The 12,594-nt window shown below is 41.6% G+C and overlaps 1 long non-coding RNA gene across 1 annotated transcript in view; it reads right to left on the bottom strand.

Moving 5' to 3' along the window:
• The window catches only part of LOC309878169, an 81,794-nt gene that overhangs the window by 67,041 nt on the left and 2,159 nt on the right, over positions 1-12,594 (bottom strand). The gene's annotated exons all lie outside the window — the stretch shown is intronic.

The raw sequence follows: 12,594 nt of genomic DNA, 5'->3' as shown, positions 1-12,594 counted from the left end.
GGGCTGCAACCAAACCCAATCTGGGCAAGCAGGCTTGCCTTCAAAGTGCCTATGAGCTTATCTCCAGCTAAGGTCAACAGCAAATTCCCATTGATCTCATGAGAGCTTGGGTTTTCAATTAATGCAAGGCTACTGGACTTATGTGCAATTATGCAGTATTTGTAATTATTAATTTATCTCTTCTCTGACTTCCAGTTGACTTCTGAAAGGAGATAATATATTATGTCACTGCTTAAAACTGAATGTGCACTTGTACTTACTCCAAAGCACCATTCTCAGTGATAAAAGCCCATGAACTGACATACCCTATTTTTCTGGGACAGCCTTACACATGAATAGAAACTGCATTTGAAACATACTTAAAAAGTGTCATGAAAATAATCTTATTGGAAGCTTTAAAAAAATGATCTGTGAGTTTGTGTACTTGAATTTAATCATTGTAATGTTTTACTTATTGTCAACTTAAAACCTTTTTCTTGTGTCAATACCTAACATATTTCCCAAATACAAGGTGCCAAGAGTTGTTTTTTCCATTCCTCTAAAAATTTTGTTTTACAAGCAAGATCCAGATAGTCTGCACCTGCTGTTCCAAGAGCCTTGAGAAGTTGTGACACTCCCTGGTGTGTCTCAACAAGTTGCATTTACAGCACTGTTGAGCATTCAGAAATTAGATGTTCACCTCTTCCTCCTATTCTCTTTTAAGCCCAGGCACAGAAATTCTATTAAACTTAACTGAGTCAACATTTGTGCTTATGCATTCAGAGTTACAGAAGTCACGGGATGTTACAATGAAGTACAAACTGTTCTGGTGCAAAACGCCGCATACAGAGCTACAAGCAGAGAATGATTTTCTCCCCTTCTGCAATACAGCACTTGATGCCAGCTACAGAAACAATAGCGTTACAGAGGCTCTGTCGAAACCAGTGTGGCTCCAAAAGCAGGATTACTAGAAGCTTATTATTTTTGTTATTATGCAACATTTTTGACGTCGAGTCACGGATATGGTCAAAGTCAGACTGAAAAGGTACTTTGAGGGAGACAGGCTTAAAGAAGCAGCGGAGCACAAAGGCATTCACTCTAGTGTACCAGTCACAGGGTCTGGAGGTAGCTGGGGAAGGAGATGTAAGTTTGGGAGAGGAGAAGGAATCAAAGGGAGCAGTGAGCGGTGGTGATAAGCCAAGCGATAAGCCATGTTGGGAGAACATTTGGCACTGCTGATAAGTTGAGCCGAGGAGAAGCAGAGATCAGAAAACAGCACGCCAGGAGGCTGGAAGGTGATGTTCAGATACGAGTTTGAGTCAGAGCTGAGTCATGGGGGGAATGCGGGCAAGGTTTTGGCAGTGGTGTTTTGGATCACCTCAAGGAATAAGCTAAGAAGTTGGAAAGGCAAATATAGTCTACGGTAGTCAAGACAAGAGGAACAGGATCATCAGCCTGCTCTTGGTCACATACAAATGAGAGGGACCAGTCTCTGAGACCACCTGGAGAAAGACCCATCAGCCTTGAGCAGTCACCCTCATGTTCAGGGGAGGAAGGGAATGTGCTCAAGCATGAAAGACAAACAAAGAGATGGTCATTTATTCAAAACTGAGTTTCCCTGCAGCATTTCTCACACAGGTATTAAGTGCTACAGAAATATAACGAACCGTTACCTCTTTTATAGATGGAACCTTCATGCATAGAAAGATGAAGCAATTTCTCCAGAGTTACCCAGCAGATCAGTGGCAGAGTTGGCAAATTAACTTAAGCACCACAAAGTCCAGTCCCATCCAGGACCTGAGCCTTGTCCTCAATTTGCTATCAGTTTAATAGGGGAAAAACAGTGATGGTTGCTTGTAATTGTCCAGAAACCATTGACAAAATCATTTTTAGATGATGAGTTTTTTCCTATCATTTCTCTATGCTGGCTATTTTCTGCTGATCATTTGTGGTGTGAGGAGTCAACACTGCAGCATTATTTTCCTTTCCTGATTGGGTCGCTATATGATTGAAAAGGTAGCAGCTCAAAAAAAGAATGTGCATTCCCCAAATGCATCCAAACAAATCTATATTCTGTACAGGTGCTTTTGACCAGTAATCAAGCAGCATATACTGACATGAGCCAAACACTCAGAATCCAACAATTATTTGAGATGCCTATTTGCTATGTTTAGGCTATTAGGCTGAAAGATGAAGAAAAGGGAGAGGCTGTTCATATACTGTAATGGGGAAAATGGAAAGTGACTGGCAATCACTCTAAAATACACAGATCTTTTTCTTGTATCGTGCTAGAGTATGTAATCTCTTGAGCAATAGCCCTTCACTGTGAATAGCAACTTTAAAAGGATGTATCTTGAAACTAATGCATTACCTATGCTGTGCGAGAAAGCAGTTATTTAGGGGAGAGAAAAAAAAAAAAAAAAAAAAAAAAAGGAAAAGGAAAAGGAAAAGGAAAAGAAAAAGAAAAAGGAAAAGGAAAAGGAAAAGGAAAAGGAAAAGGAAAAGGAAAAGGAAAAGGAAAAGGAAAAGGAAAAGGAAAAGGAAAAGGAAAAGGAAAAGGAAAAGGAAAAGGAAAAGGAAAAGGAAAAGAAAAAGAGAAAGAAACAGAAAAAGAAAAAGAAAAAGAGAAAAAGAAAAAGAAAAAGAAAAAGAAAAAGAAAAAGAAAAAGAAAAAGAAAAAGAAAAAGAAAAAGAAAAAGAAAAAGAAAAAGAAAAAGAAAAAGAAAAAGAAAAAGAAAAAGAAAAAGAAAAAGAAAAAGAAAAGTTATCAGAACATCACATAGTAAGTGAAAGAGCAGACTGGGCACTCAGTTATGTGGCTAAACATGCCACATGAGATGCCCTATGGTATCCGCTGTGGCATCCCAGCTGGCTCTCCATGAAGGCATAGGTACTCTCAGGGGTCTGTAGCATACCCGCTCCCTCTGTGGATATCGTGGTCATCCCAGGACATCTCAAGGACCACCAGGCACTTATGCGTAGGCAGCTGAATTAAGCTCTTGGTTTCATTCCCTCCATATATCAAGACAAAAGTAGGTCCAAAAAGCTAACTGAGGAAAAGGAGCTGAGAGTGAGTTCTTTGGTTTTCATGTATATAATGCCTTATATTGCTTCTGGCATGTTAAAGGCATGATCCAGAGCCCGCTAACTTCATTAAAAGACATTCTTTCCCAATGCCCCAAATTAGGGCCAGAATGAGCCCATTCATACGTTCTTCCTTTGCTTCACCATTAATTTCATGCATGCTCTGCCCTCCAGCTAGCCTAGAAATTACCAACTGCTGCCTGCAACATTAATATTTTGTCCACAGAACGAATGCGATCTGTCTTCATTGTCTCCCCAGAAAAAGTTTTGATACTTCCATTTCTTTCACAAACAAAATCAACATATAATTTATGTTTGTGAGCAAAGTGATTTTATGGTATTTCTCTTTGTTGACAGAATGATTGGAATAAAATTACATTCTGTTGACAAAAAATGTGATGAAATGTCGTTTGTGAACATTATGAACAAAAGACTTTGACAAAACACAGTTTGCCAACGGGATGTAGTAAAGGTTTTAACAAAATGAATTTGGTCTGTCTGCTATTTGTCCTAGGAATGACATGTGAAGTTTTACAAAATCCACTATGTCAAAATAGAAAGTAAACATTTCACCTATAAAAGGACACCATAAGAGTAAACATTGCCTTTACAGAAGCCATTCTATTTAGTGCTTTAATCCATGTTGCTCTAGGTCACCTCTGTTTTTTCTAGAATTCTTCAACTTCTAATAGGAATAGGCTAGATTCACATCTTTTGGTACATATCCATCCTAAAAACCACCATTCATTAGCCATCCTAAGCTTTCACATTTTGCTGCATTTTTGGTAGATTGATCAATGAGGTAGAACTTTGTGCTGGTATTTTCAGTCATACTAGATACGTTTAAAGATAACAGTGTCTGTTCTTGGAAGGCATCAAGCCTCTGACAGCAGCATGAGTACTCACATAATTTAATTCCTTCAGAGCCTAAGCAACAGCCTGACAGCATCTGGAAAACGTGTGCCAAGCTATTTTCTCTTTGAACTTTGATGCCTGACATCTTTACATGGACATGAGCTCATATGAGGATGGACAGAAAAGGAGGGGAATCTCTCTTTGGTGGGCTCAAGTGAATGAGCTGAGACAAGGCTGATTTACCCTTGGTGGCAGAGGGCCTTTAGGTTAAAAGAAATTTGATGGCTCTATGGGGAGTGGGATATAAAAGCACAAGGCCCAGAACAAAGGGAATGGAGTTAATTATAGAAAGAAGTCACAATCATGAAATGACACAAAGAAAAAAAAAAAAAGAAAGAAAAGAAAAAAAAAAAAACACACAACTAAGAAAGGTTAAAATGCAAAAGATCAAAAAGCAAAGGTTGAACAAAAGTATAACTGCATTAACAATAAATGGAAGAAAAAATAAAATAAAATCACAGCAGATGAAGAGGTCACACTTCTTTTTGGAGCTGGTATGCAGAACAGGCCCAAGAGCTGGTCCCTGGGCTCTGCCTGGGAGGCTGCACATGCTCCTGAGATGACACCATCTCTGTGCCCCAAGGCTCCTCTGCAGCAAGGTGGAAGAACTCGTCTTTCCATATGGACACATGGCAATAAGAGGAAAACATTGAAATTGCACCATCGCTGGAGGAATTCAGTCTGATTTCAGCCATACATCAACTAGCCAGTGAGGGAAGCAACCTTATGACCATTAAATCTACCTATGGTTAAGTAAGGAGTTACAGCAGCACTACAAAGAGTCTCCTTAGATCCTACAACAAAAGCACGTGTTCAAGTGTTCACAAGTTTGGGCTTTTTAAGCCATTAGGACTTCACACAGGTGAAAGTGTCACAGATCTGAGTCATGAACTTTAATGGCTCTTGGTTAAAAATTCTGTGAGTTCAGGGCCACCAAAGATCTCGGACTTGCTTCTGGCACTCCAAGGCCATGTAAATGATGTTTGTCTCAACTCTGCATGGGTTAAAAGTCTGAAGAAGACCACTATCTGCACAGAGATTGGCCAGTCTCGGTACAAATATTAACAGAAAAGCAGTGAAATGAATTTACATTCATCAGTAAATGCTTCTTAGAGCTAAAAATACAATTAATTGCACTGCTTGCACTAAGGTTTTTGTTCTCTCCTCCCCTCCTTCTTCCCCCCCGCCGGTGAGGGAGAAGGGAGCTGATGTGGTAAATGGTTTTTCTCCTGATTTTTCCCTTACAAAAGAATAAATGAGATGAAAAGGTAAGAAATGTTCAAACATAATCAACACACACATACATTCTAAAGAAAATAGCAAATTAAATGCAAAGCCTATGCTAATGCATCATCCAGGTTGAGATTTTAATTGCAAAAAGTCAGGAAATGTAAAGTTATGGTTCTCACAGTAATCATCACTCAACCCCTTGAACACAGTTTGGATTTGTATTCCAGGCAGTGTGCAGCGTTAACTCCAACACCAGCGTATATATGTGTTCTCTGCCTTCATTACAGTTGCTGGGGAAACCATAATTCTGCATTTGCTGACTTTTGCTCAATTAATTTTTTTCCTTAATGCTGTGCTATGAGGTTCTTGCATTTAATTTCACTGTACTAAAAAAAAAAAAAAAAAAAAAAAAAAAAAAAAAAAAGGTAAAACAATGGAAAGAAACTAGAACTTTCCACCATACATTAAAATTAAAAGACAATTCATTCTGTCTTTGCATCCTAAGGTTCACATAGGACCACACAATCACTTTAGAGCTCAGTTACATTAATAATAATAATAATAGTTGTAGTAGCAATAATAGTAATAATAACAACATGCTTGCACCCAGAGCTTTACCTTATGAAGTGAGACCAAACAAATCAGGGAATCGGCACACTGTGGACATGGGATTTTTTCAAACCAACATGGTAACAGTATTGATGGTACACTTCTTTTCACTGAAGGCAATGCTGAGGTCTCATCTTTCCTAGGGGGATCATGGCAGGTTTGTTCGTTCCGAGCCTGTCTCAGAAACATTTCCACCACAAAAGTAAATCTCATGCCCCACGCAACCTGCTCAGTGCTTCGTTATCCTTGAGGAGGAGGATTTTGTCTGCAGTCCTCCAACAATATTTGTGGTGGGGTATACCTATGGTGGAGCTCTCCCAGGCTGACCTGCAGGAGCAGCCATAAAGATAATTCCTTCTACTGGCCTGAGAAATGAGTCAGAAAACAATGCTTAGAGAGTTAGAAGTCTTTTCCTACTCTGCAACAAGGGAGCCAGCGATCTCAGCATCACCTCTGATGTATTTTTGAAGGTGCACCTGCAAACACTATGTAAGCCTCGCTAACATTAACGTGGCCTTCTCCATGCCAGCAGAGCCCTGCACCATGTTGATCTTTCCTTTGCCACCTCTCATTGTGCTCCAGATGAGAGAGGAGACAGCTCCTGCAACGTGCCCACAAGGTTGCAATGGGTACATCAATTTCCAGTTGGGGCTGAAGGATATAAAGATGAGTGTAAGGATGAATACAGGTGCCTCCAAGAAGCCCACCCAGAGCCTAAATAGCTGAGCATTTGGTCAAATCCCACTAACCTCACTTCCTGTTATAGTTCATATACATATAAAATCTCTTCCTAGGACAAGCCAGTGAAAAAAAAAATCACAATTTTTTATGCAAACTGTCACATTGAGTGTTCCCTTTTTCCTCTGGCAGTGGATCTGCAGGTCAGGCAAATCCATTAACCCCAGCTAGAAGAGCCTTCACCCAGAAACTGGCATACATGTAACTGTCATTAGCTGAGAAGATATCAGTTTTGTCTCCCATTGATAAATCCTGGCATTTTCTTCAGATAATCATTCCACATTTTATAGTTTTATGTTATTTAATGTAAAAATGTGAAACACAAGTACTTCCTATCCTCTGTAAGGTCTCTTACAACCTTTCCTCTCACCATGAAAAGTGAGTTTTGTACTGTTAGAGCAGCGTAGACACAGGTGAGCCCTGATCTCTCAGTTTAACAGAGCTATCCATCCTACATGGTCTTGATCATATGCCACATTCGTTGAAAGTAAATATCCTTTCTTCCCTTGTAAATAATAAAATATTTTCTAAAGGTAGTCCTTGTAGGACTTGTTAAAAAAGAGGGACTCCAAATTTCTCACTAATAAAAATGCATTTCTTAAAAATAAGTAAATCTCGGGAGAAACTTTATGTACTTTTTCCAGCATCTATGTCACCAATAAAATAAATAAATAAACTTGCTATTCAGATCTTTCCTCCTCTCTTTTACCTTTTTTCCATTGTAAGAGGAAAGGAAACAAAATTGCTAAGACAAGACAGAAGGAGTTATGGAGAAAAATTGTCATCAGTTTGCAATTTTTGACATAAGCTTCCACCTTATAGACTTTTTAAAATCCAAGTTTGTTGTTTTGAGTTCTTTTTTTTCTTTCCTTGAAATATGTTTATCTGGTTGACCTGAGAGTCTGTAAGCCTGTACGTCAGCATGTTCTTTGGACTTTGAATGCAAAGATGTCCAGCCAGGGGTAAGCATCCAAGGCACCTGGCAGGAGCCAGTATCAGACAAAGCAGATGGCAGCTCCTGACCGTGCCAGAGATAAGAAATGGTACTGCCAAAAGTGCAAAGAGTTCATGCAGGTCTATTGAGTGCTGAGAGCCAATTTTCCCAAACCTCAGTCAGAAGAGTCCTAATTCTCTACAAAGTCATGTCAAGAAGCCTACAGCTGATCCACATCATTGTGCAACTCTTTCTACTCATTTCTTTTAAAAGCTAGATGGTTACATAGTGGGGGAAAAATTGACAGAGGTCCACTGATCTAGAAGAGGTAGGAGTCATGGCTTTTGGGGATACACAATATGTAAATAAGAGAGTGAGACGTGGAAGTATGTCTAACATAAGTCATAAAGAGAAACACAATTTAATCGTGCAGACTTCAGACATAGCACTACGATAAGCTCATTTGAGTGATAAGGAATCAGCTACCATGGAACCAGGGTGGCTCCTTTGCAAAGGTCATCATTGAAAGGAACAAGTGCCACCTTCCAGCTCTCCATGCTGAGGGAAAGGAGCAGAACCAGCTACCTAAACAGACCACCCAAACAGCAAACCCAAGACATAAGTGGACATGAGCAAACAAGCTTTTATGTTCTACGGGAATCAGCTTTTAATTCCCATGGTTGTTAGTCAAGGACCACTCAGCATCCTTAGGAATATTGAAGAGGAGATTCTGGAAATCAATATTAGGTTCTACCTGGAGTATGATGTTTTTTTAGTGCATTGTAGCTCAAACAAAGGAGATAGAAAAAAAGAAATGAGCTCAGAGCTGAGAGATGTGTCAGGAGGGGAGTCTGTGGTCTCTCTTTCTACTGGTTGTACCTATTTTTTTCAAATGGACAGTCCAAGGACAGGCAGCACATCCTGTGGGAGAGACAAGTTATTTTGAAACTGGCCATTTTCTGCTTCAGAACTCACTTTGACAATCCAACAATTTAAAAAGAAACAAAAGCATCTCATAAACTGATACCAAAGGACAAAGTTATTTTAGGATCAATTTTAATCAGTGCAGTACCAGCATTTAAATCTGCTGCTGTACTGACATCAGTGGGGGGAAAAATAATAATAATTAAAAATAAGGAGCCCAGAGGTACTAGGCAGTTTTGGAAATGAATCCACACCTGTGTCACCTTAACATGGGATTGCTGCAATTCACCCTCGATGAGGAAGTTGTGGGGAGAGCAAGAGCTGTCAGCTGGCTCATTAGGAAGAGTTTCACAGCTCGTGCGTGACATCTCTGCTCTGCGGCGTGTAATGGGTAACAACTGACTTCCATCTGACTCCCTGCATTAGGGATCCAGTAAATGAGTCACCTTAGTTTTTATTTCTACATGAGTCCACGGTGCCCAGATTACTGAGGGGAGAAGACAGATGAAATCAATAACATCTCTGTTCCAAAACAGATTTACTACCAGAACAGAGTGGCAAAGGAGCAGAAGGCAGCAGTGAGGTGATCACTCCCTACAGACAGGTGACAAGTGCCACACAACACTCTCTGATTACCCAGCGCCAGCAGCTCCACTCCTCTAAAGCATGCTGAAACCTCACCTCTATGTCCCCTGCCGCAGTGACAAACAGCACCCGAGGTTTAGCCTCCAAACGGAGCTGGACATCCCTTGGATGTCCAGGCAGGAAAAAATCGCACCAAAAGTAAGCTCCCCTCCACTCCCCGTTCCCCAGCAGCTCCCAAGGAAGAAACAGCCACTTGTGCTCATCAGAAGGTTCTTGTTTCTCATTACTACATCTTGTTAGAAAATAAGTTCTTTGGTTTTGGCCTGTGGTGGTTTTACTCAGGTGGGCAGCCAAGCCACACCACAACCATTCTCTCACTCCGCCCCCCTCAAAGGGAAAGGGGGAGAAAATACAATATAAAGGGCAAAGGGCTCAAGGGCTGAGATAGGGACAGGGAGATCACTCAGTTATTGTCATGGGCAAAACAGACTCAGCATAGGAAGATTACAGAAATTTATTAACTATTACTAACAAGCTAGAGAAGTGAGAAACAAAGAAAACAAACTAAACCACCTAATAATAGTCCTGCAAAGAAAACATTTTTCCTCCCAGATTTTCAGCAGGGCCATCACTCAACCCTAGGATATGGTTATATTTCCTCTAGGGCATAAAAGAGCTGAGCTGTATTCACTAGGAGCAAGGCAGCAAAGTAAAACCATCTCTGTGAGTGAAACGAGCTGTGACCGTAAAAGTATAGTTTGAGCAGCGTAATATCAGCCTGAAAACCTCCTGCCAGCAGAGCTGCATTGCCTTGGGTGTCCCCACAGGCCATGGCACATTGAGGGCTGGACACCACCTTGCATCCCCTGGCATGGACAGACAGTGGTGAGCAGCCACGTTGAGGCAGTGCTGCAGCTGATGGAGCAGCAGCACATCTACACGGGTTTTATTTCAGTGCTCCTGGGCCTGAAGGCTTCTGTTGGCTGGGGAGCCAGCAGGACTCAAGCAGCGGGGACGCAGGATTTTCTCAGCTCAACAGCAAGGAGGGAAGCAAACATCTGCAAACAGAACCCAACTTTCATTGACAAAAGTATTCTTGCACAAAGCAGGTCAAAGTCCTCTTTCACTGGTGGGAGAATTGGAGGCATTCGTGTGTCTGCAGCCTCTTTGGAGAGATAATTCTAACCCGCTTCCATGCTGCCAAGTGCAATACTGCTGCAGCCAATAATAATACTCAGAGGGTTTTTAATGGAGCTCATGACCACTTTAAACATGAATCTGTCTTCACAACACCTCTGAAAGATAAAGGAAAGGTGCAGACAGAGAAGCTAAATGAGCTCTGGGATGTTACCGAAGCAGCCTGCAGTAAGGGCTAAGGAGCTCCAAGTCCACAGTACTGCTGCCCGGCCATGCTACCATGTGCCCTGGGTGGGAGCGAGAGCAGGCCCACCAAATAGCTACAAATTATGCATAATTTGTCACACAACTACTTCTGTAAAGCAAGAAAAATCTCCACCTACTCTGATTCTAGGGATATGATGAACTTGTGCTTGACATGTTATTTTAAATTGAACTTTGTTCAAGCTAACAGCTTCTTTGGAAAGAGCTTGCATATTTAACCATCTCATATCTATTATTTTTATACAGGTATATAAACCAAGGTTTAGCAGGAGACAGCAATCTTCTAGAAGCCTCTGGCTCTTATCGTACATGGAGGACTCAAAGAGGAGGAGACCCCGAGGTTTTGTATCACCCATCATCCGTCCACCCACTTTCATCTCCCCACCCTTTTTCTTGCCTCTTCCACAGCAGCAATAGCTGCCAGGGGATGGCCTCCGAGGCTTTAAACCAAATGTACAGACTCACATACAGACCTGTGCAAACAGCAGGATGGGAAAAAAAATGAGATAAGTCCCTTATTTCCACAGAAGCACATGAAGACCCACAGGGGTAAAAGTCTGAGGCTCTTGCCAGCATCACTTACAACTCACAGGCAGCTGGCTAGCTGTTATCAGCCTGGTTTCTTTGTGCTGGTGTCTGATGTTTTACCCAGCTGGTGCAAACTAACACATGCCATTTGAACAGGGGAGGCTGAAAAGTCAGCCCTTGGAGCTGATGAAAAGCAAATCACCGAGTCAGTTTACTACCAACGAGCTCTATTAAGTGACTGCAAGGCAGTTCATAGCCCTGGAGTAGTCAGTATCCCTCACTAATCTAATGGTAGTATTGACAAGGATCATTTACACAGCTTTCCTTAAAGGTTACGACTATTTGTCAGGGATGCTCTGTGCACCAGACACGCACACCTTTCCCTTTCAGACCACAGGCTCGTTCATCCTCATGGCAGAGCTGTGGTCCTGGGTGGCACCACCTCCTCTCCACACAAGGTCAATCTGCTGGGCATCCACATCACCTAAACATCTGCTAGGCATTAATAGGAGACAGCACAAATCTGCCCTAAGGGCTGAAGGAGTGCAGCGGAATTGGTTGTTTGACAGCAGCACCGTGCCACCAGCTACCATTGAAACAGCACAAAGCCTGCCCAACTGCTTCTGGTGGTCAGTGGATGTATTCCCCTAATGCTCTAGCCATAGCACAGAGTTGTAGTTTTATGTCCTTGATAATTAAATATAACTACAGCTTCTTCTATGTAAAAAAAAAAAAAAAAAAAAAAAAAAAAAAAAAAAAAAGAGAGAGAGAGAAAGAAAAAAATCACTAGTCCCTCAGGCATTATGTCTGAGCTTTAATAAGCAAGAACTAGCCTCAGGATTTTAAATGCATGGATCTTTCCAGCTAAAATGCCTGCTTTTCAGTCCCATTCTTTCTGTTTTTTGATGATGATCTGAATTGCCTAAACATCACTGCCTCTAATTAGAGGGAATCTCATCCCTTCAACATCCAGTACTGTCCACAAAATGGAGGAAAACCACAGCAACAAAACTCTCCTGATGCAGATGAGATGAAAGACAAGAGGAGCTAATGCAGACAATGGGCACTTTACATACTGTCTGTACTTACAGCATAAATAGATAAATCGCAGAAACTCTATTTGAGGCATAGATTGATCTTGGTCTTTAAAAATAGCACAAACCGCTAAGAAAATAAATAAATAAAGCTGTTGATATTGTACTTAACTTCCTGCCTCACTTCACAGATACAACTGGAAGCTCCAGTGTGGTGGGGGCCCATTCTAGAGGCAGGCTCACTGCACAGGAAGATCAAAGGATCAGAGCAGTCCTTCAGATGTAATCCCCAGCAAAGAGGGATGAGATTAGAAAAGAGGCAATGAGGGAAGGGCTCACACCTCTGCCCCTCTCCAGTCCCTCTCAATTTCTCCAGGCTTTCCAGTGGACAGATGATTTGAGCAACTGAGAGAAAGAGGCCAGACTTACCCCATGCTTGGAGGTGTTTGCTGGAGGACCTCTAAAGCCACTGTCTAACAGAACTTGCTCACCACTTCCCCTAAGCAGCTTTCATGCACCTGCTCCTACTCAGCCCTGGGATCTCTCCTTGCTTCTGCAGCTCCAGGTCAACAGGTAACTTCCTTGTGGAGCTACCTGAGGTCCGTGGAGCTCGGTGTCCCCATCCAGTGGTCA

Source organism: Aythya marila (assembly GCF_965140915.1).
Source record: "Aythya marila genome assembly, chromosome: 4".
Classification (NCBI taxonomy): Eukaryota; Metazoa; Chordata; class Aves; order Anseriformes; family Anatidae; genus Aythya; species Aythya marila.
Note: the sequence above shows the minus strand (reverse complement) of the source record. Positions and strands in the feature narration are given on the sequence as shown.